The sequence below is a fragment of the Dipodomys merriami genome, unplaced genomic scaffold (genome assembly GCF_024711535.1).
Source record: "Dipodomys merriami isolate MVZ:Mamm:240054 unplaced genomic scaffold, mDipMer1.0.p SCAF_5, whole genome shotgun sequence".
Taxonomy (NCBI): domain Eukaryota; kingdom Metazoa; phylum Chordata; class Mammalia; order Rodentia; family Heteromyidae; genus Dipodomys; species Dipodomys merriami.
In genome coordinates this window covers 37,297,264-37,321,728 of record NW_027206068.1, presented here as the reverse complement: position 1 = coordinate 37,321,728, position 24,465 = coordinate 37,297,264, and the positions used below count along the sequence as shown (strand labels likewise).

At 39.1% G+C, this 24,465-nt stretch overlaps 2 pseudogenes across 1 annotated transcript; one reads left to right on the top strand and one right to left on the bottom strand.

The window, feature by feature from the left end:
• The window catches only part of LOC138810193 (ATP-dependent translocase ABCB1-like), a 35,128-nt pseudogene extending 11,355 nt beyond the window's left edge, over positions 1 to 23,773 (top strand).
• Positions 11,014 to 11,925, bottom strand: LOC138809647 (mitochondrial carrier homolog 2 pseudogene; annotated as a pseudogene). The gene has a single exon (XR_011366910.1). The product of XR_011366910.1 is annotated as a mitochondrial carrier homolog 2 pseudogene (transcript).
• Positions 23,774 to 24,465: the final 692 nt, after the last annotated feature.

The following is a 24,465-nucleotide window of genomic DNA, read 5'->3' as shown; positions in this document are numbered from 1 at the left end:
AAATCTAAGACTCTTATCCCCAATTAACTAGCAAAAAAGCGAGAACTGGAAGTGTGGCTAAAGTGATAGAGCACCAGCTGTGCCTCAAAAAAATGTGAGAGCACATAATCCTAAATTCAATCTCCAGTCCTGGCACAAAAAACAAACTACACCAAACCCTCTCTCCATGAAGGGAATATGTAACTGAATTCTCAATTATTAATCTTTTACTTTGAGTGTGTTAGAGGTTGTAGATATTTACATATTGGAAACTACAACTTTTTTTATTGTGAGAATACTGTACAGAGGGGTTACAATTACATGGGCAAGATAATGAGTGCATTTCTTGTGAAGCATTGTAGCCTCCTCCTTTGTTTCCCCTTCCCATCCCTTCCCATCCTTCCCCCGCCCCCCCCACCCAATCCTCCCCGCCCGCCCCCAAAGTTGTAAAGTTTGTTTTCAACATAACGACTTGGACATCTCATTGTTGCAGTGGGTCCACCTGTATCCCTATTTAAATGATTTGTTTTTCCCTTCCCCTCCACAAATTATATGGACATCAAATACAGTGAAAGCAGGGATTATACTGTGGGGGAGGGACATACAAAGCAACAAAGAAATAATCTTATAAATGTGTTAGAAACAATAGCATGAAAGAAAAAAAACATTTGAATACATTATCTTAGGATTCATTTCCCTAACATCAACTTATCTGACCTTTTCTGCTTGACTCAGACATATACTAGATATTGCAAATAAGGGAAACCATGGGACCTATGTTTCTTTGGGCCTGGCTTACTTCACTTAATATAATTTTTTCCAAGCTTTTCCATTTCCTAACAAATGGGGCAATGTCATTCTTTCTGATGGAGGCATAGAATTCCATTGTGTATATATACCACATTTTCTTGATCCATTCATCTACTGAGGGGCATCTGGGTTGGTTCCATATCTTAGCTATGGTAAATAATGCTGCAATAAACATAGTCATGCTGGTAGCTTTAGTGTGGTCTTGTTTGTAAACATTTGGGTAAATGCCCAAAAGTGGGATTGCTGGGTCATAGGGGAGCTCTATGTAGAGTCTTTTGAGGAACCTCCATACTACTTTCCAAAGTGGTTGAACAAGTTTACACTCCCACCAACAATGCAGTAAGGTTCCCTTCTGTCCACATCCCCTCCAGTATCTGTTGTTATGTTGTTATTAGAGTTCTTGATTATAGCCATTCTAACTGGAGTGATGTGGTATCTCAATGTTGTTTTGATTTGCATTTCTTTTATGGCTAGGGAGGTTGAGCATTTCTTCATGTGTCTATTGGCCATCCTTCTTTCCTCTTCAGAGAAGTTTCTCTTTAAGTCTTTAGCCCACTTATTTATTGGGCAGTTGTTTCTTTGAGGATCTATTGTTGGGGGATTTACTTTTTTGAATTCCAAGTATATTTTAGATATGAGACCCTTGTCTGTTGTATGGCTAGTGAAGATCTTCTCCCAATCCGTGGGCTTTCTATTGATCTTGCTAGCTATGTCATTTGCCATGCAGAAGCTCTGCAACTTCATGCAATCCCATTTGTCCAACCTTTATTTGATTTGTTGTGGGAAACTACAACTTTTTTTTTTAATTGTATTTTATTTTATTTGAGAACATACTGTACAGAGGGGCTACAATTACATGGGCAGGATAATGCATACATTTCTTACCAAGCATTGCAGCCTCCTCCTTTGTTTACCCTTCACTTCCCTTCCCCGCCTCCCCCCTCCCCCCACCCAATTTTACCCCCCTCCCCCCACCCAATTATACCCCCCTCCCCCCCACACACCGACATTGTAAAGCTGGATAATGTGATGTTAGGAAAATGAACCCTTAAATATGTATTTTAATGTTTTCGTTTCTTTCATGCATGTGTTTCTAACGCATTTATAAGATTATTTCTTTGTTGCTTTGTATGTCCCTCCCCCACAGTGTAACCCCCGCTTTCACTATATTTGATGTCAGTATAACATGTGGAGGAGATGGGGACAAACAAGTCATTTAAGGATTCAGGTGGACCTGTTGCAACAATGAGAAACTACAACTTTTTATAAGTAATGTTTTACTCTTATTTAATAATGAAGAAAATAATTTCATGAAAGAACAGTGTCAATCATTAAGAATAAATAAGCATAAAATTTAATGATAGTTTTAATACATGTCTCCAATTTGTTTTGTTTTCTAGGCAATGGGTTCCAAGCTTGCTTTCCTTGCCCAGAATAAGCAAATCTTGGGACAGGAATTATTATTTCCTTTATCTTGGCTGGCATCTAGCCCTTTTGCCCTTGGCAATCTTACCCATAATGGCAATAAGAGGAATTATTCGGATGAAAATGCTAACTGCACAAGCTCTGAAAAATAACCAGACGCTGGAAGGTTCAGGGAAGGTGAGCCTAAAAACAATTGCTTGTTTAAACTGAGTACAACATCAGGATTTTTTGTTATTCCTTGCTTTTTGTTGTGCTCTGAGAATGGTTTAATAACCATTCCTCAAGACAGTATTTTCTGTGCTTATTTGGCAGATTAGAAATGAAAGGAAAGTAGTAATACATCCTTCCACTCAAAGATTGAGATGGGTTTCCATACACTTTTCTGACTTGGGCCATTGTCTTTGTGATATCTGAGTTGCTATTCACTGGCAGAAAGTTCCTCCTATTTTCTGGCCTCAGTCCCTCCTGATGTTGAAAATTTACTCTCTTCCCTGAGTCCCCTTTTCCTTGGAAAAGAAGGATATCCATGAGAACAAAAATATGAAATCAGAAAGCAGAACTAAATTATGGATAAAAGGCAAAACCACTTGGTAAAGGAAAACTCCAGGCTAATGCTGGACAGCCCCCTTTCCATCCTTGCTAGAATGCAAAAGAACATCTCTCCCTCGTTCAAGTTTACCAAGCTGGCAGCTTTACAGTGTGCCACAAACTCTGCTGAAGCCACTGACAGCCTTGAGGCTTATCACCAGCTGTACTGAGCTGCTCAATTAGTCAGGAGCTTATAATAAAAAATCACTTCTGTAAAATAGACTACTCCACCTAAGGTTGTATTTTGACTTCTGTAATCCAAGGATATGCTTTGGAATCAAGTATCAATAGTGTCTGTAACATTGGTCATGCTGACCAAGGCAAGATCATGTTTTCCTGCTCTTGTGACTCAAGGCTATGTTTTGCTTCTGTAACCTTGCTTGCTTACCTCAACAACAAAGCCTTGGGCCCACAAGCGGCACCACCGTTACCCTCCAATTAAAAACTGCCACCACGGAGTGGTTCCACCGGGCAGGCAGCCTACCGCAAATCATTACACATGATAGTGACCATAAGGAACAAATGAATTTAAAGGTCACATAACCATAACCAATGAGAATGTGCCAAACCAGCCTTGCATAGGTGGTTCGTGTAACCTAACCCTACAAAAACCCATCCTACCCTGAGCTGGGGCCCTTCTCCCCCTGTCCCTAGAGGGGGAAGCGGCTGTCACCTGGCTAAAATGTAACCCTCTGTGCGGTATTTTCACAATAAATAAAAAATATAAATAAAATAAGAGTTCCTCGCTCCTTTAGCTCAGTGTCTTGGAGTCTCCTTTGAATTTGGGATCTAATCATCTTCGTATACTCTTATCTTCCTCTTGGCTACTGTCTTTCAGTTCTTTCTGTCTTCCTCTCTAACTTCTCCTTTTCTCTCTACACTATGTCTCCTTCTATTTCATTCTGTCTTTCAAGGATGTTTAAATCCCTTTACTTGAGAAAGTCCCATTTTATGGGATGGGGAAGATAAGGATAAATCCACCAGTATTCATTCTATCCCATCTTTTTATTCCTTTTCTGTTTAAACTTCCTTGGATTCTCATTTTGTTTTTGTTTTTTTTTGTTTTTTTTACAAGATTGCCTATATTCTTCACTAGTTTACAAGTGCTTCTGTGCCATCTACTAGGTTTCCTGGCAAATGTTCTGTTCCTTATAGAGACTTTTAGGTGAGCCTGAGACACAGGTAATGAATGTGCTGATGAGAAGCTAATTCTTAGAGCCAAGATATAAACTTATTTGTGTTTCTGGTAGTTGTATTCTGCCTGAAATCAAAGTGGTCTTCTGGTGGCAGAGTATTTCCATTGTCACTGTTTTAGATGACTGCAGAAATGAGAGGACAGAACAGAACTTGGCTGACCTCTTAAAAATAACCCCAGAGTCTAAAAAGAGATAAATCTACCAATGGAATTTTGCAAATGCATACAAAGCTATTTGGTTTTAGAAAAGTGATCGCCTTGATTTCATTTAAAGAAAAGATTGAATTAATTCATTTCTTTTCCAGATCTAAAATTGTGTCTGATAATTTAATTGGTATACTTTTCCATGGAGAGGGTACACACAATAAATACTAAATGGCACATAGGTGACTTGTAATCATAGTTTTATTAATCTACTTAATAGAATTCATATTTAATTTTGTCTCTATTTTCCCTTTGGCCTCTATGTCATGTATAATGTCTGTTGCAGATTACTATGCAAGTGATAGAAAACTTGCAAACTGGGAGGGAAGGGATGGTAGAGGAAAAACAAAGGAGGAGGCAACAACGCTTGATAAGAAATGTACTCATTACCTTGCTCATGTAACTGTAACCCCTCTGTATAGTATGTTCACAATAAGAAACTTATTTTAAAAAAAGATAACTTGCGAACTGTAGTTTCTTTGACTCAGGAGCAAAAGTTTGAAAAGATGTCTGAACAGTGTTTGCAGGTACCATACAGGTAAGAAGCTGTGAGGAGTGAAACAGGAATATGAGAAATGTTTCACCCACCATATTTGCTTTCAAAGGGATCATTTTGACTAGAAGGTAGAGTGAGTAGAGAGAGTACCAGGAAGCATCCAACTGAGAAGCAGTTGTAATTAACCTTGAGATAAATGGGACACTCACACTCAGGAGGAACATCTCTGAGGGGGGAACTTGTAGCATATCATTGGTGTGGTTTCTCCAATGTATAAATAATGACCCAACAGAGCCCTGAGATCCCCGAAGTCAGGGCCACGCTGGTTCCCCTGTGCTAGCCACATGGTCTGTGTACTCGTGAGTGCTGGGCAAACGTGAGGAATGATTGCTAGAGAACATGTATCTCTATTCAATAGTTGGGAGAAGAGAGGGAACATTCATTTGTTAATCTTTAACAGGCTCTGTACAAAGTTCACAGGCTTAATTTATCTTTATACCAGTACATTGAGAGGCAATTAATCCTACATTAAAGATGAGGAACACCTAGATGAGGTAGTTTCTTAAATTCCTGTGACTGGGAAGTAAAAGGAGGAGCTAACGTATTCCTTTAGACACTAAGTTCATTTTTGTGGTTGCTCTTCTGTGCCCCTCTGCCAATCTATCCAATTTCATTTTTTTATTGCCAAGGTGATGTACGGGGGGGGGAGGGGTTATAGTCACATAAGTAAAGTAATAAGTACATTTCTTGTCAAACTTGTTACCCTTTCCCTCATTTGTCTCCTACTTTCCCTCCCTTTATCTCCTCCCCAAGTTGTACAGATCATTTCCAACATATTGTCTTATGAATGTCGCTGTTGCATTGGTTTCCTCCCTTGTCCTTTGTCTCATCATTCTGTTGTTCCCCTTCCCTAATTCAAATAAATGTATATACAATACCAGGGTACCAAAATCAAATATAGTAACAACAGAGGATATACCATAGGGGGAAGAACAAAAGAAATAATCACATGGTACATTAAAAAAAAACAGCAGCAAAGAAAAAAACCTCTTGTTCTGAGTTCTTAGAATTCATTTTGCTTAGCATCATCTTATATGGTCATATATACATAGCTATTGAGCTATTCTGCTCATCTGATAAGAGTATCCTAGATGTATACTAATTATTGCAAATAAGGGAAACCATGGGACCTATGTTTCTTTGGGTCTGGCTTGCTTCACTTAATATGATTTTCTTTCTAAGTCTTTCCATTTCTTTACAAATGTGGTGGTGCCATTCTTTTGATGGAACCATAGAATTCATACACACACACACACACATACACACACACACACACACACACACACACACACACACACACACACCAAATTTTCTCAATCCATTCATTTACTCAGGGGCATCTGGTTTGGTTCCATATCTTAACTATAGAGAATAATGCTGTGATAAACCAAGTTGTGCTGGTAGCTTTAGTATGGCCTTGTTTGTGATCATTGAGGTAAATGCCCAAAAGTGGGATTGCTGGGTCACAGGGGAGCTCTTGTGGTTGAATAAGTTTACACTCTCACCAACAATGCAGTAGGGATTCGTTTTGGCCATATCCCCTCCAGCATCTGTTGTTATTAGAGTTCTTGATTATAGCCATTCTAACTTGGGTAAGGTGGAATCTCAATGTTGTTTTGATCTGCATTTCTTTTATTGCCAGAGATATTGAGCATTTCTTCATTCATGTGTCTATTGGCCATTCTTACTTCCTCTTCAGAGAAGTCTCTCTTTAAGTCTTTAGCCCATTTGTTAATGGGACAATTGTTTCTTTGAGGATTTGTTTTTGAGGAATTTAATTCTTTGAGTACTAAGTATACTTTAGATATGAGGCTCTTGTCTGTTGTAGGCTAGTGAAGATCTTCTCCCAATCTCTGTGCTTTCTATTGATCTTGCTAGCTGTCCTTTTCCATGCAGAAGCTCTACAGATTAATGCAATCCCATTTGTCTAACCTTTGGTTTGTTGTGTTCCTGGGTTGTTATTAAGAAAATTTCAGCTTGTGGCTGTAATGTTTTCAGGTGTACTTCAAGATCTTTGAATCCATTTGGATTTGATTCTGGTTCAGTGATATATAAGGATCTAACTTTAGTTTTCTACAGGTGTTTAGCCAATTTTGCCAGCACCATATACTGAAGGAGCTGTCTTTCTTCCATCACATTTTTTTTGGCTCCCTTATCGAAGATTAGATGGCTATAGGTCTATGGCTTCATTTCTGGGTCTTCAGTTCTATTCCATTGGTCCTCAGGTCTGTTCTTGTGCCAGTACCAAGCTGTTTTGATTACTGTGGCCTTGTGGTAGAGTTTGACATTTGGTACTGATATTCCTCCAGCTCTGTTCTTTCTGCTAAAGAAAGTATTGTTCTTTCTGCTATTCTGGGTCTCTTATTGTTCCATATGAATTTTTGGACTGCTTCTTCTATTTTATTGAAGAAAGAAGTTGGGATATTGATGGGTATTGCATTGAATTTGTAGATAACCTTTGGAAGCATTGCCATTTACACGATGTCAATCCTCCCAATCCACTTCCTTAGTTCTGCTTTAATTTCCTTTTCCAGGTTTTTAAGGTTTTCATCATAGAGATCCTTCACTTTTTTGGTTAATTCCTAGGTATTTTATTTGGGGAGGACTATTACAAAAGGAGTTGCTTTCCTGATTTCAGCCGTGCTCTTCTCATTATTGGCATACACAAAAGCCATTGATTTTTGAGGGTTAATTTTATACCCTGCTACTTTACCAAAGTTTTGGATCAGCCTGAGTAACTTGGGAGTGGAGTCCATGGTGGTCTTTAAATACAAAATCGTGTCATCTGCTAAGAGGGAGAGTTTTACTTCATCTTTCCTTATTTGTATCACCTTTATGTTTTTGCATCTTGCCTTATTGCTCTAGGTAGGCATTCTAATACTATGTTGAAGAGTAGTGAAGAGAGTGAATATCCTTGTCTTGTTCCTGAATTTAGAGGAAATGGCTTTAGCTTTTCACCATTAAGTAAAATGCTAGTGGTAGGTTTGTCATACACAGCCTTTATTATATTGAGGAATGTTCCCTGGATTCCTAGTTTTTCCAGAGCTTTCATCATAAAGGGATGTTAGATCTTGTCAAATGCTTTTTCTCATTTATTGAGATGATCATGTGGTTCTTATCCTTGTTCTTGTTTTTTTTTTATTGTAAAGATACTGTACAGAGGGGTTACAGTTACATGAGCTCCTTGCTCTTGTTGATGTGATGAATTACATTATTTGACTTGCATATATTGAACGAACTTTACATTCCTGAAATGAATCCTTTTTGATCATAGAATTTTTTTGGTGAATTGTTGAAGTTGATTGGCCAGAATTTTGTTGAGAAGGTTTGCATTGATGTTCACCAAAGAAATGGGTATCTAGTTTTTTTCCTTTGATGAGTTTCTGTCTGGTTTTGAAATGAGGGTTATGCTGGCTTCATAAAAAGAGTTCAGTAGTGATCATTCACCTACAATTTCATTGAAGATTTGGAGGAATATTGGTGCGAGTTCTGCTTTGAAGACCTTGTAGAATTTAGCTGTAAATCCATCTGGTCCTGGTCTTTTTTTGGAGGACTCTTACTGTTGTTTCTATTTCAATACTTTGATATGGGTCTGTTTAGTTGGTTTAAATCTTCTTGACTTAGTTTTGGCATTTCAATATTTGCCAGAAATTCTTCCATTTCTTCCAGATTCTCAAATTTGTTAGCATAAAAGTTTGAGAAGTATTTCCTTATAAGGTTCTGACTCTTGGTTGTTTCTATGGTGATATTTCCATTCTCATCTCTGATTATTTTTAATTTAATTTTATTGTTAAGATGCTGTACAAAGGGGTTGCAGTTACATGAGTAATATAATGAGTATATTTCTTGTTCATTATTATCCCCTCCTTTGTTTTTCTCCTACTATTCTCCTTCCCTTCCCCACCTCCCTTACTCCTTGCTGCCCAGCCCCCAAAGTTATGTTGGAAATGATTTTGTTTATTTGAATTGTTCTCTTCTTTTTTTTGCTAAGGGTCTGTCAATTTTGTTAATTTTTTTGAAGAATCAACTCTTGATTTTGTTGATTATTTCCATAGTTCTTTGGACTCTTAATTCATTTAATGATGATTTAATTTTAGTTATTTGTTTCTGCCTACTGGATTGGGGTTTGCCTTTTTGCTCTTTTTCAAGGAGTTTCATGTATATCATTAAATTGTTGGTCTAAGATTTCTTCAATTTGTTGATGTAGGAATTCATAGCTATAAATTTTCCTCTGAGTACTGCCTTTGCTATGTCCCTTTATGGTTGCTCTTCTGTTCCCCTCTGCTGACCTATCCAATTACCTTTTAAAAACTAAGAAATGAAAGCTAGACTCTGTGTCTCACACCTGAAATCCTAGCTAAATCAAGAGGCTAAGATCTAAGTATTGCAGTTTGAAGCCAGCTGAACAGAAAAGTCCAAGAGACTCTTACCTCCAATTCACCAGCAAAAAGCTGGAAGTGAGAGTGTGGCTAAGTGGTAGAATACCATTCTTGAGCAAAAAGAGACAAATAAAAGCACAATATACTGAGTCTAAGCCCCAGTATTGGTTAATATAAAAAGAAGGGATGTGGGGGGGAAATGACTATGAAAGTGGAATACGTTTTCAAATGTCTTTTTTACAGAAATGCTTTGAAGAAAGCACACATCTTGAAATCACGTTCTCCTTCACTCAGGTAATTATGCAGTTTTCCTATGCTGCATGTTTCCAGTTTGTCACCTACTTGTGGCATGTGAAGTGATGGGATGTGAAAATGTTCTGTTGTAAGTACTGGGTTAATGTTTGCAAAGTAAAGAAGGGATTCACATGATTTATGTCTTAATTGAACCCCTTATGATCCTGCTGATTGAGAAACTGGCATTTTTGCCTCCAAGGTTTTGTATGTCATCCTTGAGACACTGACTTTCATCAGTAAACTTCTCTTTTTCCCAGTGCTGACTCACTATCTGACCTTTTCCAATGTGTGACTGGGAGGGACGAGTCAATTCAGAGGTCTGCACAAGGCCTTGACACTGGGAAGAAGCCTAACTCAGAGCAAGAAGTCTGGTGGCTCTTTGTAAAGGCTTACCTAAAAGCAGTTAAGGTAGAGAAGTGATTTGCTCACGTGTACAAACCCTGAGAGATGGCTGGATAAACAATCTCTTCCTTGATAAAACAGTATTTGCAAAGTAACAGTGGAAAAGTTAAGAAATGACAAAGGGTTAACGTTGCCAAAAAGAAATGTTTTCTTTATCTGACTTATGTAACTGTAACCTCTATGTATATCATGTTTATAATAATAATATAAAAATTTTTAATGAGAAAGGAAAAGTGAATTTGTGCTTTTTTTCTGTTACAATGTTGTGTGTATAGAAAATGGTACTTCAGTTGGAGAAGAGGAACCTGAACTAAATATACAGAAGTACTTAAACATGTGGTAGTGAAAAGTGTATATGATCTCATGTGCTTCCTGATTTGGTCATACAACATAATTAGTAGGTGGCTCACAGATTTTCTAAGAATATGATGGCATTCCATCACCACATAGTATATTCACTGTCAATTTCCCCATAATATTGTGTAACACCCAGCCAGTAAGCCTCAGTAGCACTGAATAATGAACATTTATTTTGCCCCAAATATATGGTTCAATTCTCCCCATCTGGTTAGTATAGCGTGCATCTGAACTGTCATGAACCATTTCCTATTTTGAAAGAGACAGAGGAAGAGAGGGGTGGGAGGACAATCTGTATCATCAGCATGAAATCAAAAGTAACATTCACCACATCTTATGGACCAAACTGTGTCACAAGCCCAGCCTGGATAAGGAAGACAAATCCACTTCTTCAACAGTAGGGTTAGTCCTACTCTGTGCTTCTAGTGCTGAAGTAATCAAACTTGGGTTTGATACTGTTTCTCTTCTCATTTTAGAAGGTGTTGGAAGGAAATGTGACCTTTAACGAACTGAAGTTCAACTATCCCACCCGGCCAGACATCCCAGTGCTTCAGGGACTGAGTCTGCAGGTGAAGAAGGGCCAGACGCTGGCTCTGGTGGGCAGCAGCGGCTGTGGGAAGAGCATGGTGGTGCAGCTCCTGGAGCGCGTCTATGACCCACTGGCCGGCACAGTGGTGAGCACGCTTTCTTCTTCTTTTTTTTTCATTTTCCCAAGATTAAATGATTATTTATAAACCATGCCACACTCTGTAGAAATCAACATTCTCTCCCATAATTCTGTGCATCTGGGACTATAGAAATGTCACTGTCCCTGCCCCACAGCTTCAAATTAACATTCTCAGGTCATAACAATAAGTCTTTCCACAGGAGACCTTCTGGAAAAACAAGATATTCCCTCGGCTCATATTTCCCTCTTTTTGCAGCATGTACCAGCAATCTACCTGAAAAGTATACAGTGGAGAGTAAGGAAGGGATCCACCAGCAAGCCTGTGGTTGTTGACAGCCATAAGATTAGATACAAGCACAAAGGGATAGGTCAACACACCGGCAAAGAATCCTGAGACGTCTTGGGAATAACTTTTCATTTCATTCATGGTAGAAACCCCACTGTCCAGTGCATAGGTGTTGACGAGGTAGGCCAGGGAGTTACAGAACCACAGAGAAATGATGTCACCTAGAAGGCGAGGAATGAGACCCGCAAAAAATCCTAGTATGCCCTCTTCCTGATAGATGGTTAATATGGAGTCACACAGTCCACAATACTTGGATTCTGTGCCAATGAATTGTATCATAGATCTCAGAGTGATCACATGGAAGTGATGTGTAAATGAGGTAGCAGTAGAATGAGCGGTCATCTCTTGAGTTGTCTCTTTGATAATTTGGCCAAAAGAACATGAGCCTTCTCTATGGAAACTTCCAATTTCTGACTTCTCAGGTTTGTCCAGGTCTTGATAGTGCTGTAAAACTTGATTATGGACCACAGTTCCAAGGATTCCTGAACACAGTCTTGGAGTTAAGCCTGCGAACAAGCAACGCTTCCCATCAATACTTGCAATGTGCTGAGCATAACAAAAGAGACTAGGAAGCTGACATACTTGCCGCCCCAAAATATTTCGTCCTATTGTTGGAGGAAGCGGCTCATCTCTCACCTGGATGAGCAGTTTCACCTACATGAACAGCTGGGACAGGATGATAAGACTGGAGCTCAGGAGCACCAGACAGGCCGCATCTGCCATCATGGCACCCGCAGACAGACCTGAACATGCTTTCTTACTCCGTTCCTTCCAGGTTTTCATCATCTGTGCTTTAGTCTCCTTATTACGTCACAACTTTCAAGCCTCTTCGCTCTAGTTCCTCTTAGGTAAAGTTGTGGAAGCCCAGGTTTGGTGTCCAAGCTTTACCTATTGCAGCAGCTGATTTCTCCAACTTCTGCCTCAACACTGCCTCTCTTCCCTCCTCTGTAAGTACACTTCACACCACTCATCTCCCTTGTGGGGTTGGATTTCAGCTGCTTGAGAAGATTCAGCCAAAACTGAAGCAACTAGAAAGATACAGTGAGGATTCTAGGAGGCACAAGTGAGAAGAAAGCCAAGCAGCAGGTAAGTTAGCAGGAACAAATGCTGATTGCATAAAACGAAGACGGAGAGATATGGCAGGATCTAGCAGTTAATGGACAATCTCTGACATTTTTAATCTCTGTGGAATGATGGTGGCAGAAATCACTTTAGTGTGGTTCATGGAGGGTAGGGGGGAACATGGAGATTCAAGTAGGTATAAAACCTTGAAGAAGGTCAAAGGTGAAAGAAAGAGACAAGACAAGCAGCTCCCATGGGGAGATAGGATCTAGGAAGTATATTTAGAAAAGAGAATTTGGAGCATCTTTGTTTGAGGATGAGACACTGATGGTGTAAAGGCATTGAAACTCCTTTCAAAATAAAATAGTAAAGTAGACTAGGAAGTCAATAAGGAATACAAATGAATACTTTTTGTCTCCTGGGGTTACATGATGAGGGAAAACCCAGAATTATGTATCAGCAAAGTTTTGAGTTCTTCTTAGGGGCTGGACATGAGATAGAAGTTGGGATTAGTTAAGTTGAAGTGACTACAGGGGAGGATAGGAAAATCCAGAGTAGGAAGAAGTAGACTTAGAGTAGGACTTTCCATTGTGCAGGCATTTAGTTGTTGCTTTTATTTAGAGTTGATATTCAAAATGTCTATCACCTGTAGTGCTGTAGGCAAACTGATGCCTACAAGCTCCATAAGGATCCTAGGTGCACAGATACCAGAAATGAGAAAAATTTCAACCAACTGTCGAAGATCTTTTGTGCAGCAATGAATTTCTGTTACTCAGTTATTTTTTGCTCAGCGCCTTGCACAAGAGCTCTACCACTGAACTGCATCTCTAGTCCTAGAAAAAATGCACTGTGTTTAAAGACAGTTTATGCCTTTTATAGTAACTCAGGCTTTGTTCCTTATTTATGATTCCTTGTTTCTACACAGTCTGCAAACTCTGTGTTTATGCTTCCGTTTTGTGGTTTGAACATGGCCTTGAAATAAAGTCCTTGCTGAAATTGGAAGCAATTAGAGGAGAAAATGTTTACTCTCATACCCTGATGCAGTCCTGAATAGACTTCTTTAAACAAGAGGCATTGCAGGGCATTGCTCTCAAGACATTAACTGAGGAGATGAGGTATGTACAACCATGCATGAGAGTAAGCAAGTGAGCCTAGAGCTAGTTCTTTTTAAAAAATCTTTTTATTTTCTTTAAGTCATTGTACAAATTCAATTCAACATGTCAGTTTATGAGTACAATGCATCTCAATAAATATCACTCTTTCATTCTTCCCCCCTTCTCTCCCCAACCCTATCCATACCCTCAATGTTCCTAGTTTCGTAAGACATACACTGAAGATTAATGACTGTATTCTCTTCACATTCTTCTCTGTCTATTCCAATCCCCTTGACCTCCTCCACTGCCGCGGACCGGGTTCTGTCGGGACGACGGAGGATACCTAGGGGAGGAACCTGGAATAGGCGGGGAGATGGCAAACAGACAACTCACACACATTAGGAGTGGATGCTGAGTGCGATTTAATGCAGAGGATAGCAAACTTTTATAACAGAAGTCTCCATGAGAAAGGGCAAAAGGTTACACAATCTTGCTGCAGGGCTTCTTTCTTGGGTGGTCACCAGCTGGTTGCCTGATAGGCATTTGTCTTCGGCTTATCTCTAAGGAATACAATAGGTTTGGGTTTCGATGTTTGTCACCAATTAACCATTACCTATTTTTATAGAGGCCTTAGCTTTCCCATAAGATCTTTCCTGTCTCTTCTTTAATAGTAAACTTTAAGGAGACCTAGCAATTCTCTTAGTAAATAGCAGGAAATTCTCTCTCCTAAATAATTATCCCAGCAATTGCCATACATTCTTTCTGTTTTAGCTGAGCCTACAGCTTCTTGTAAATCCCTTACAAATAATTCCTTCTGCTGAAGTGACTTTGTGAAACCCCCAATACTTTTATATTTACTTATAACTTGTCTCCTAGCCTCCATAAGAGGGGTTTCAGGTTAGCACTTAACTCTGGTGAGTTCGTCATATTTTTAAGACACTCATCAGATATTGGAGTCGTCAACACTCTTAAGAAAGAGCTTTGAATAAGGGAATGTTGACAATGAGCAAGTACAAAGAGCAGTAGAAACAGTAAAAGATCAATAGGCACTCTTATGAGGGAAAGAAAGACAGAAACACATCTTTTCCCAGGGGTTTGCCAGCCTTTTTCCAGGAGTAGGCCTCTTAGAAGCCCTATTCTCTGAGGTAGACTTCGGTGAAGTCCCAAAACTTGGAGATAGGTTTCTGTAAAGCCCCATTCTCTGAGGTAGACTTCGGTTCCCAAAACTCAGAGATAGGTCTCTGAAGCCCCTATCTTAGGTCTGATAGATGGTTTCCCATGCTAAGCAGACTCCACTGGAGTCGGCGTGGCACTCCACATGTACCAGCTTCCTGTATTCAATGTTTTTAGACTATGAGTTCATTGTTCAAAGGAGTTATACCACTTGATTTCTCCCATGCATATACTATACTTCAGTTAATACATTTATGCACATATGTATAGATTTACATATATAGGTTTATTTATAAACTAGACCTAACTTCCACATGTGAGAGAAAACATGTGTCCTTTGTTAAAGCTAGTTCTTAAGAGATAAATAAGGTTTGTGTATGTACAAAGAGTTGAGGGTCTTTCAGAGGAAATGTGGCTGTGGCTGATAAGTCATTTGATTCCAGGAGAGCGAAGAGGCAAGTTAGGTGAAATAGAAAATTTCAAGGCTTTCTGATTATAACCCATGAAAGGTTTAAAAATCTCACAAACCGGGTTGGGAACGTGGCTCAGTGGTAGAGTGCTTGCCTTGCATGCATGAGGCCCTGGGTTCGATTCCTCAGTACCACATAAGTAGAAAAAGCTGGAAGTGGTGCTGTAGCTCAAGTGGTAGAGCGCTAGTCTTGAGCTGAAGAGCTGAGCGACAGCGCCCAGGCCCAGAGTTCAGGCCCCACGATGGACCAAAAAAAAAAAAAGTTCAGGGACACCATGAGCATAAAAAAAAAAAAAATCTCACAGACCCTTAGACATCCAGTCACTTTCCTGGAAAAAACACTGGTAATAGTAAAATGTTGGTGTTGAAAATGATGCTAAATAGTAAAATTACTATACAAGAGGAGAAGGATTTGTGCTTATTAGGAAAGAAGAACAAGACGTGGAGAGTATCACTTACATTCAGTGTCGGAAACAAGAATCATCCTGTATAATTCAAATAAGTGACTATTTAATAAAAAGAATTAAGTGCTTACTCTTTGGAACAAAACTAGGGTCTCTGTTACAAACATTGCAATCTACCATAATCCAGCTTTGCTTACCACCACTGCCAAAGAGGAATGGGCATCTGCCTCTCATATTTTGCAAGATGCATTTCACTCATGCAATACAACTTACTTAAAGGATCAAGAGGGTCCAGGAGAGTTTCAGCTTTTTAGTTCACTGACATATGGGAAGACAGATAGATAGAATATGAAAACGAATGCTGACTGAATAGGGCAGAAATAACTGAATGATGCATGAAAAGCAACATGTTCTCAATTATTCAAGAAAATGCATTATTGACTTCCGTGCATTTGCTCTACAGCTTCAAATCATGCCAAGTGGTATATGATCATTAGACTTCTTAGCAAAAACATCTACAGTAATTAGTAGATGACTACCAATTGGTTCCTGGTGCTTTGTAAAAGTAAGTCAGTGGGTTTGAACATTATTTGACCAAAAGCATGGAAGGTTTACAAAATTTTATGGATCCTATTTAAACAAAAAAATTTAGAATTTAAAATTAGGTAAAAGATAGGAATGTCTGCATGTCCATGGTAGTTATGCAATCATTTAGAATAGACAAGTCATGGAATCATGCAAGGTACTTAACAATGGATGGCAAAGGAAAATTTGATAGATAGAGAGAGAGATAGATGATAGATAGATAGATAGATAGATAGATAGATAGATAGATAGATAGATAGATAGATGTCATTATATCTATATATATATGATACTTGTCTTTGTATCCACATGATACTTACCATTATATATACATGCATAGGTATATAGATATGTTAAAAAGTATCATATGTTTTCTCTCAAATGCAGAACTTAAAATAAAAATAAAATAGAGGGGAAATATCAGAGAAGAGAAAGGAGACCACAAGGAGGAAAGTGGGGCTAACTGTACATTTAAAAGATATGAATATGTTCCAAATATCTTATAGACAGTTATAAAAATCAACATAGTTACAACTGGTATTCTGTGCAAAGTAAAACAAGTGTTTATCTCAAAAGAAAAAATCACAGTGAACTCTAAAAAGTAGAAACTTAAAGATTCTGATCTGCCTTTTATTTTCTAGCACTGCTCAAGTACCAGATTTTCCATGCACTTCAAGGTCCTTGATGCCTAACTTTTATTAGCTTGATTTTCCTCCTGACTTTGCCTTTCTCCTCTCTCTGGTCTGTCCCATGTGCGATGGTTGGAGTCCTTCATATCTTTTAAGATACAGTTAGAAAGTTTATTGTCACTATCTTGTTATAATCTTGTCAGTAGGTGGTTGGCCAAAGTGGGGACATGCTCTATTTAAGAAAGAACAGACACTATTTTTCTTGTACGAAATATTTGTATACCAGTATATGCACAAGTATAGTTCCCTTGATTACTGTGTGGCCTTTCCTTGTCTGTGGCTTTAAAATCAAAGATAACTCCTAAGAGTTTTTGAGAGAAGGTGTGAGCCATGCTTGCTTATAACAGAGCCTGCAATATTATCCATGTCTGGTATTTCTATTTTATTGTATTTCACAATACATACACAGAATAATATGGCCCCAGCATTAGTTATTTCTGCTGATAGAAACAAGCAGAAGCTTTAAAACCTGCAATACAGACGATTCACTTTGCTTCACCTTTACATTGTTCCTTACCACAGTTCACCTTCCGAGTTATGAGTTTATTTAGTCGAGGATCTGTTGAGCAGTTTTCACAGCACATGCTACGCATCAGCCAACATGGCTATGGTGTGATCTCTCCTACATTTGGAGCTTCTGAACATAGTTTTCTTAAAAAGGAGATTTAGCCAGGCATCGGTGGCTCATGCCTGTAATTCTAGCTACTCTGGAGGCTGAGATCTGAGGATCACTGTTCAAAGCCAGCCCAGGAAAGACATGAGACTCTTATCTCCAGTAAACAACTCAGAAAACTGGAAGTGGTGCAGTGGCTCAAGTGGTAGAGGACTAGCCTTGAGCTGAAGAGCTGAGGGACAGCACCCAGGCCCAGAGTTCAAGCCCCATGACCGAGAGAGAGAGAGAGAGAGAGAGAGAGAGAGAGAGAGAGAGAGAGAGAGAGAGAGAGAGAGAGAGAGAGAGAGAGAGAGAGAGAGAGAGAGAGAGAGAGAGAGAGGAGAGAGAGAGAGAGAGATTTAAATAATTTGACAGTCTAGTGTAGTATGTAAAGATGAAAAGTCTCCAAAGTGTCATTGTATTCAGTACAATGAAGAAATTCATTAAAACATATAGAATCCTTCAGTTCTCCTTATTGTTGTATTAGAAATGAAATAAGTCCAGAAAATCTGATAGGGATTTTTGTTTGTTTGATTTTGTTTTATTTTTTTGAGACAGAATCTTATTGCGTATACCAGCCTGGCCTTGATCTTATGAGCCAGCCTCCCAAATTCTGGGATCACATGTGTGTGTCACCACTTAACTCTACTAACTTTGACTTTTTTTCTTTTTAAAGTATAATTCTCCATCTAACGAGGTCTGCTGTTTATCCATATCCATAAATAGTTTTGTCATTGCTGGTTCATTGACATAGGGACTTTAGGTAGCCCAGGATGGCTTAGAACTTACTATGTAGCTGAGGCTAGCATCAAACTGCAGATCTGCTGACTGAGCCTTGCAAATGCTGGAATTATAAGCCTGCACTGCCACCTTTGGCATGACCTTGGTACAGCTTTGCTGCTTCTATCCATCTTCTGTTTTCCACCCTCATCCATTTAACACTGTTAGAAAGCTTAGATCATAGATCCTCAGAGTAATTTCCATGGAAACTTGACTTGATACAAGTCAAGTTTCATCCCAGCATCTGCCAGCTTCACACACAGGAGAGCAGTATTTGTGCATCAGAGATCAACCTCACTGTAGCCCAGAGCTCCCAGCCAAATACAGGTGACAAGAGTGTATGTGGATAGGCACACACTTATCCCCACTATTAGAAAAGCTGAATCCAGTCACTGGGGTTTGCTTCAGAGGGCGTGATCACCTCTCTTACTGAAATGATAGAAGATTCTCCTCCTGCAGGAACAAAGACTCTCCTGCAGAGAGTAAGGCTTTTCATCAGCAAGGAGATAATAAGCTCTTCTGTCTATCTTCTGCAGGCTGATCTAGAAAGCCTGTCACTAGAGAAGGGCAGGCTCTCCTTCCCTATCCTTGTACCTCACTATTGGAGATGAAAAGCATCCTTTCTTTTTTTTGAGGGGGGTCCTGTGGTGGCGGCCTGAACTCTGGGCCTGGGCACTGTCCCTCAGCTCTTCAGCTCAAGGCTAGCGCTCTACCACTTGAGCCACAGCGCTACTTCCGGCTTTTTTCTTTTTGCTTATGTGGTGCTAAGGAATTGAACCCAGGGCCTCATACATGCAAGGCAAACGCTCTACCACTGAGCCACCTTCCCAGACCCATGTATCCTTTCATACATTTGTCTCCATCTTCTGTAGTCCCAAGTACATCACACACACACACACACACACACACACACACACACACACACACACACACACACACACACACACACACACACACACACACATTAGAAATTGCTGTCCGCCCTTGTGTACTTCAGCTGTATCTGGCACAGGCCATGAGAGAATTCTGTCATCTCATCTTGTTCTCAATTCTGTGAGTTTAGGAATTGCTGTTCTCTTGTTCAGCCCAAGGAAAGTAAGTTGTAGAAATTAATTCTCTTTCCCAAAATTACCTACAGGGGGATACAGCACCCACCCTCCCATGATCACTGTTTCCCACTTAGCTATTACATCTGATTCTCAAATACAAGTCAGATCAGAACCTTGACCTCAAAACTATGGTGTGCTCATGGTTATTTTTTACTTCCACTTCCATCCTGCACACTTTTTGTGTGAAATGTGGTGAAGAGAATGAGACATTGCATTAGTTTTCCTGTGATTGCTATAACAGTGTAGCATACATTTAGACACAACAACCCAAATTTATTATAGCTATGTAGATTAGAAGTCCAAAGGAAGTCTCTCCAGGTTATTATCAAGGTGCCTGAACTGATCTACCTCAGAACTCCAAAGTATAATCCATTTTCCTGCCTTTTCCTTTCCTCTATCTTCAAAGCCAACACCAGCTGGACAAGTCTTCTCATAGTGCACAGTATTGCGCTGTTTCCTGCCTTCCCCTTCCACAGTTAAAATCTCATAGGACTGCTCTGGCCTCAGCAAGATAATCTAGGAAAAATTTCTTATTTTAAGGTTAGCTGTTTAGTAACCTTAATTCCACTTCCTCCTTTCCTTAACATATAGCATGAAATATTCACAATTTTCTGAGATCAGGCCATGATTACTTTTAGGGAAGAGAAGATTTATTCTGTCTCCTAGAGCATGGATCTTAAACCTGTATTGATATCTGGGAAACATGGTGTACAATTGTTCTATTGTTAGATGAACCTTGGAAATCCAGAGTAAAATGAACAAAACATTTTGAATCTCATGGTAACTCAGCAGTTTTGATGTATGAATTTGTGACATTGATTTTTAGAATTCAAAAGTATTCTGGTCCTGAAGTTGATCTCCAAATTCTTATTTGTAGCTTCTGGATGGCAAGGAAATAAATAAACTGAATGTGCAGTGGCTCTGAGCAGGAGCCTGTCCTATTTGACTGCAGCATTGCTGAGAACATTGCCTATGGAGACAACAGCCAGCATATGTCCCAGGACGAGATCATGAGGGCAGCCAAGGAGGCCAATGTATACAAGTTCATTGACTCACTGCTTGATGGAAATTAACAGCCTCTGCAAATTAAGAGTCCAGAGCATGTAGGCAGTCCCAGCTTATCATTAGATGGACTACAGTACCTCATACATCCTAGCAGGCACTCTGCCAACTGAGCTGTTTTGCCAAGCCTATCAAATGATTTCTAAAAATTAGTTTTCACAAATGTGAAGAGAAAAATAATAACTAAAACCTATTCTACCTGCAAGAAAGCATCTACCTATCTTCTTATTTACTGTCAGTGGTTATGATAACCTGATAATGTGATAGTCTTGTAAGGAAGCAATGAAAATATTAGATCTATTCAAGGGTAAACTTTCCAGGAAAGGAGAATCCGAGCAATTTTTCAGCTCCAACTACTTCTGGTCTAGGGATTAGTGCAACATGTGGAAGCCCCTTTTACCAAGCTGAAATACAAGCATTGTAGACCTTCACCTGACCACCCGCTGATTCTGGTCCTGCCAAGGAGGCAGGCATGACCTTCCTTCCATATGTCTCTTTCTCAGTTCTCTTCCTTCTGCCACTCTTCAGCTCTCTTGCAGACTTCAAAGCTCACTGGAGAATATGGACTGGCTAGGCAGCTAGACGGATCCATGTCAAAAAGACAGCTCTGTCCTAATGGGGCTGTGCCTTTGGAACAACTATGATATTGTGTAATTTTTAATCGTTGTACCTTTTGTAAACTTTGAGCTCCATTTGTTTGTTTGAGCTCCATTTGATTGTTGAAATCTTATCTATGCTATTTCCTGTGTGCATTCTCTTAGTTACTCTAGAAAATTACATTAGTGAAAGCTCTCTTAGGCCCTGTGTTAGAATGCGTGTCTACCTAGCGTGTCTACCTAGCTAATCTACACTTCCCATTGTCAACTGCTTATCTATCCCTGTAGAACAAAGCTTTGCTATCTCAGACCAGCAAGTGTGGCAGGATCAGGTGGCCTACCTCTTTCCAAGATTTCCCTTTCATTTAGGCTCTTGTTCAAGAAAACTACTCTCAAGCACAGGCTGCAAGGAAGAGGCCTTTCCCCAATCCTGTTCTTCAACAGTCCGTGGATAATTGATTTTTCTTGATATTGAACATTTCATGCTCAAAACACTGATCCCCATTCCTAGTGAGACACAAAGAAATCTGTTACAAATGTGGATTTTCTAAGACCCATTCTGTTTCACTAAAGCCTAGTAATCCTATACTATAAGTAAGCACAGGAGCCATACTTCAATAGCTGCCTTCCAGTGTGCAGAGTGGAGCCAGGCCAATGCATCTGCCAAACTACCTAAGGTTCTTCTCACTCTATCTGCAAAGGGGTGCCTTGTTCTGAGCTTCATAGATTTAGGGTGACAGATAGAGTGATTAAATATGACAACCTTATACAGAATATAAATTTTGCAACTGAAATCGAATTCAGTTAGACAAGGGTCTCAAAATATTAAAGGAATACTGTTTTCTGGTTACACATGTCATATTCCACGTCTTCTTTGGTATACTCTCCAACTCCTGTTCCTATCATACTGTCACTGAAAGTGACAATTGTCTGCCATGGGAAATAATTGAGAAGATTTTGGAAGAATACTAAAGCCAATAAAATTAAATTAAATTAAAAAAAAGAATATTATGCATAATATTTTTAGGCAAATATATGTATAAATCTTAAGCATATATATATTTATATACTTTTAAAGTACATATATATTTCCCTTTTTTAAAGCTCAATGCATATGTATGTGTGTGATTTTAAAGTTCTTTAATACTAACTACTTTTGGGAGAGAGTGAGGGAATGGAAGACACTGTATGAAAGGAAATGTACTCATTACCTGACTCATGTAATTGTAATCCCTCTGTAAATCACGTTTATAATAACAACAAAGTAAATTGAAAAAAAAAGACAAAAAAAATTTTTGAAAAGATACATTAGTTTAAAAGTTAGTTATGAAACTAGAATTCCTTGGTATCCATTAAAATGTGATGATCAGAGACCAGACCTCAAAAAGCTATGTGCAAAGAATTTTTCTTTCCTCACCTTAAGATTATGCAGTGGGCTCCTCCTGCTGGTTAGAAATAAGATTAACTTCAATGATTTCATATCGAATTTCCTTTCCTTTCCCCCTCTTAGTCCCAAATAAAATGAAAGCAAAATTGGAATGTAATGGTATCACAACAATATCCTTATTTGCAAACGTTCTAGGTATTTACACTAAAACAGATTAAAACAAACCATGTAGAGCTTTTGTGGTTGTTTAGTTCCCTACGAAGACATTCTTAGCTTCTGAACCTAAATTTTTCTATCATTCTTAATCTCCACAAGAAAATTGCATGCCTGGACTTTATTATCAGTTTTATTTCAGGAAAATACAATCCTGTTTACAGAAATACAACACCAGAGTTAGAGACAAAAGAACTCAGCTGTCTGGTGGTCAGAAACAGCGTATCGCTATAGCTCATGCCCTGATTAGACAGTCTCATATTTTGCTGTTGGATAAAGCTACATCAGTTCTCGATACAGAGAGTGAAAAAGTAAATATTTTAATAGAGTTTTGGTGTATTTGAACCAGTTGTTCTTAAAAGCTTGAACTTTATTCTTTTCTCTGCCGTTGCAGAACCCAAAATTTAGCAAGGGGTGTTGATGGTGGCTTATGTCATCTTCCAGTGCTATTTAAACACTTATTTAGGAGAACAAAGATGATATAAGACAAATCACTGTTAGAGCTCCTGATCTCCAAACCAGCTCAGCATCAATAAGAAGATGGCTTTAGGAGGTAATTTCCCACTTCCACTGAAGCATCTTTTGGCAACCATATGGAAAGGGGGACTTTCAGACAAGGGCAAAATCTGGCTGTGCCTAAGAGCAGTGCTGGCCAAGCTCCTGTGCTTGGGCAAAGGTTATGCATTCAGCTTTCTGAAAGACAGACAGACGATAATAAGATGTTTCGCAGCTGGGTTTGGTTTTGCTCAGACTTCCTGAATGACCTGTGGAGTTGGGTCTCACATTAACATCACAAGGAACTTTGTGGGATGTTTTAAGGGATTGATGGACTGCATTCACTTCTGTGTCTTTAATAATGCATCTCAGAAGTGAGGCAAACCATGGTTGAGCTTTCCTCGGGCAGACAGATCACCTGGTTCCTGAAGTCTGTTAGGTTTCACTGAGACCATAGTAAAGAGGACAGTGAGGAAACTGTGGGGCTTGCTACTGTGGAAGATTTCAAGGAAGAGCAGTTTTTTCAGTTAATTTGTGTGATCATGAAAGAGGTTGTGCAGGAAGCCCTGGACAAAGCCAGAGAAGGCCACACGTGCATTGTGATCGCTCACCGCCTGTCCACCATCCAGAACGCAGATCTAATTGTGGTGATCCAGAATGGCAAAGTCAAGGAGTATGGCACCCACCACAGAAATGCATCTATTTTCCATGGTCAGTGTCCAGGCTGGAGCAAACAGTAGAGAACTGTCACCATGCAATATTAAATATTTTTTAAATGTTGATATTTATTATGACATGTAACCCATGTTTAAGAGCAACCACTTGTTGGATTTGATGTTTAATCCACTTAATATTTCCTGACTCAAAGATAATTCCATCAAACTTAGAATCTTAAAAAAAGTTAAACAGAAATTAAAGCATCATCATTAAAAGGGAATATGAGAATAGAAAATTAGAAAGTGAACAGTCATATGATTGGAACTGTCCACAATATATAAAACTACTTTCTTCAAGTGGGAATATTGTAAATAATTTGGTTTTTAAAATTGAATTTGGAGAAAAAGAAGAAAAAAATGGCAGACTAATGTTACTCAATGATTATTAGCACCTCAACGGATAAAGAAGGAAAGCAAGATCTTAGCTGCCCTAAAAGGTGATTGATTGTGGACATGAATAGGCTTTCAGTAGCAAACAGAACCTTGTAAGAGAATATGAGAATTATGGAGTGATCATCAGTGTGGGGAGTACATCAGCTTGGGGAGCACACATTGTAAGAAGATGGGGACGCTAGCAAAGGAGAGACAGATCAAGAGGATCAGAAAACAATGATTTCAATACAAAAATGGAGTTTCAGTCTAATCAGAAGAAGCCATTGAACCTGTTAGATTATTAGACTCTTGCCAGAAAACCATGCAGACATCCAGGTACAGAGAACAAAGGTTTATTGCCAGGAAAGGGACCTGCAAGATCCCTTCTCATAAGCAAGAAGTGAG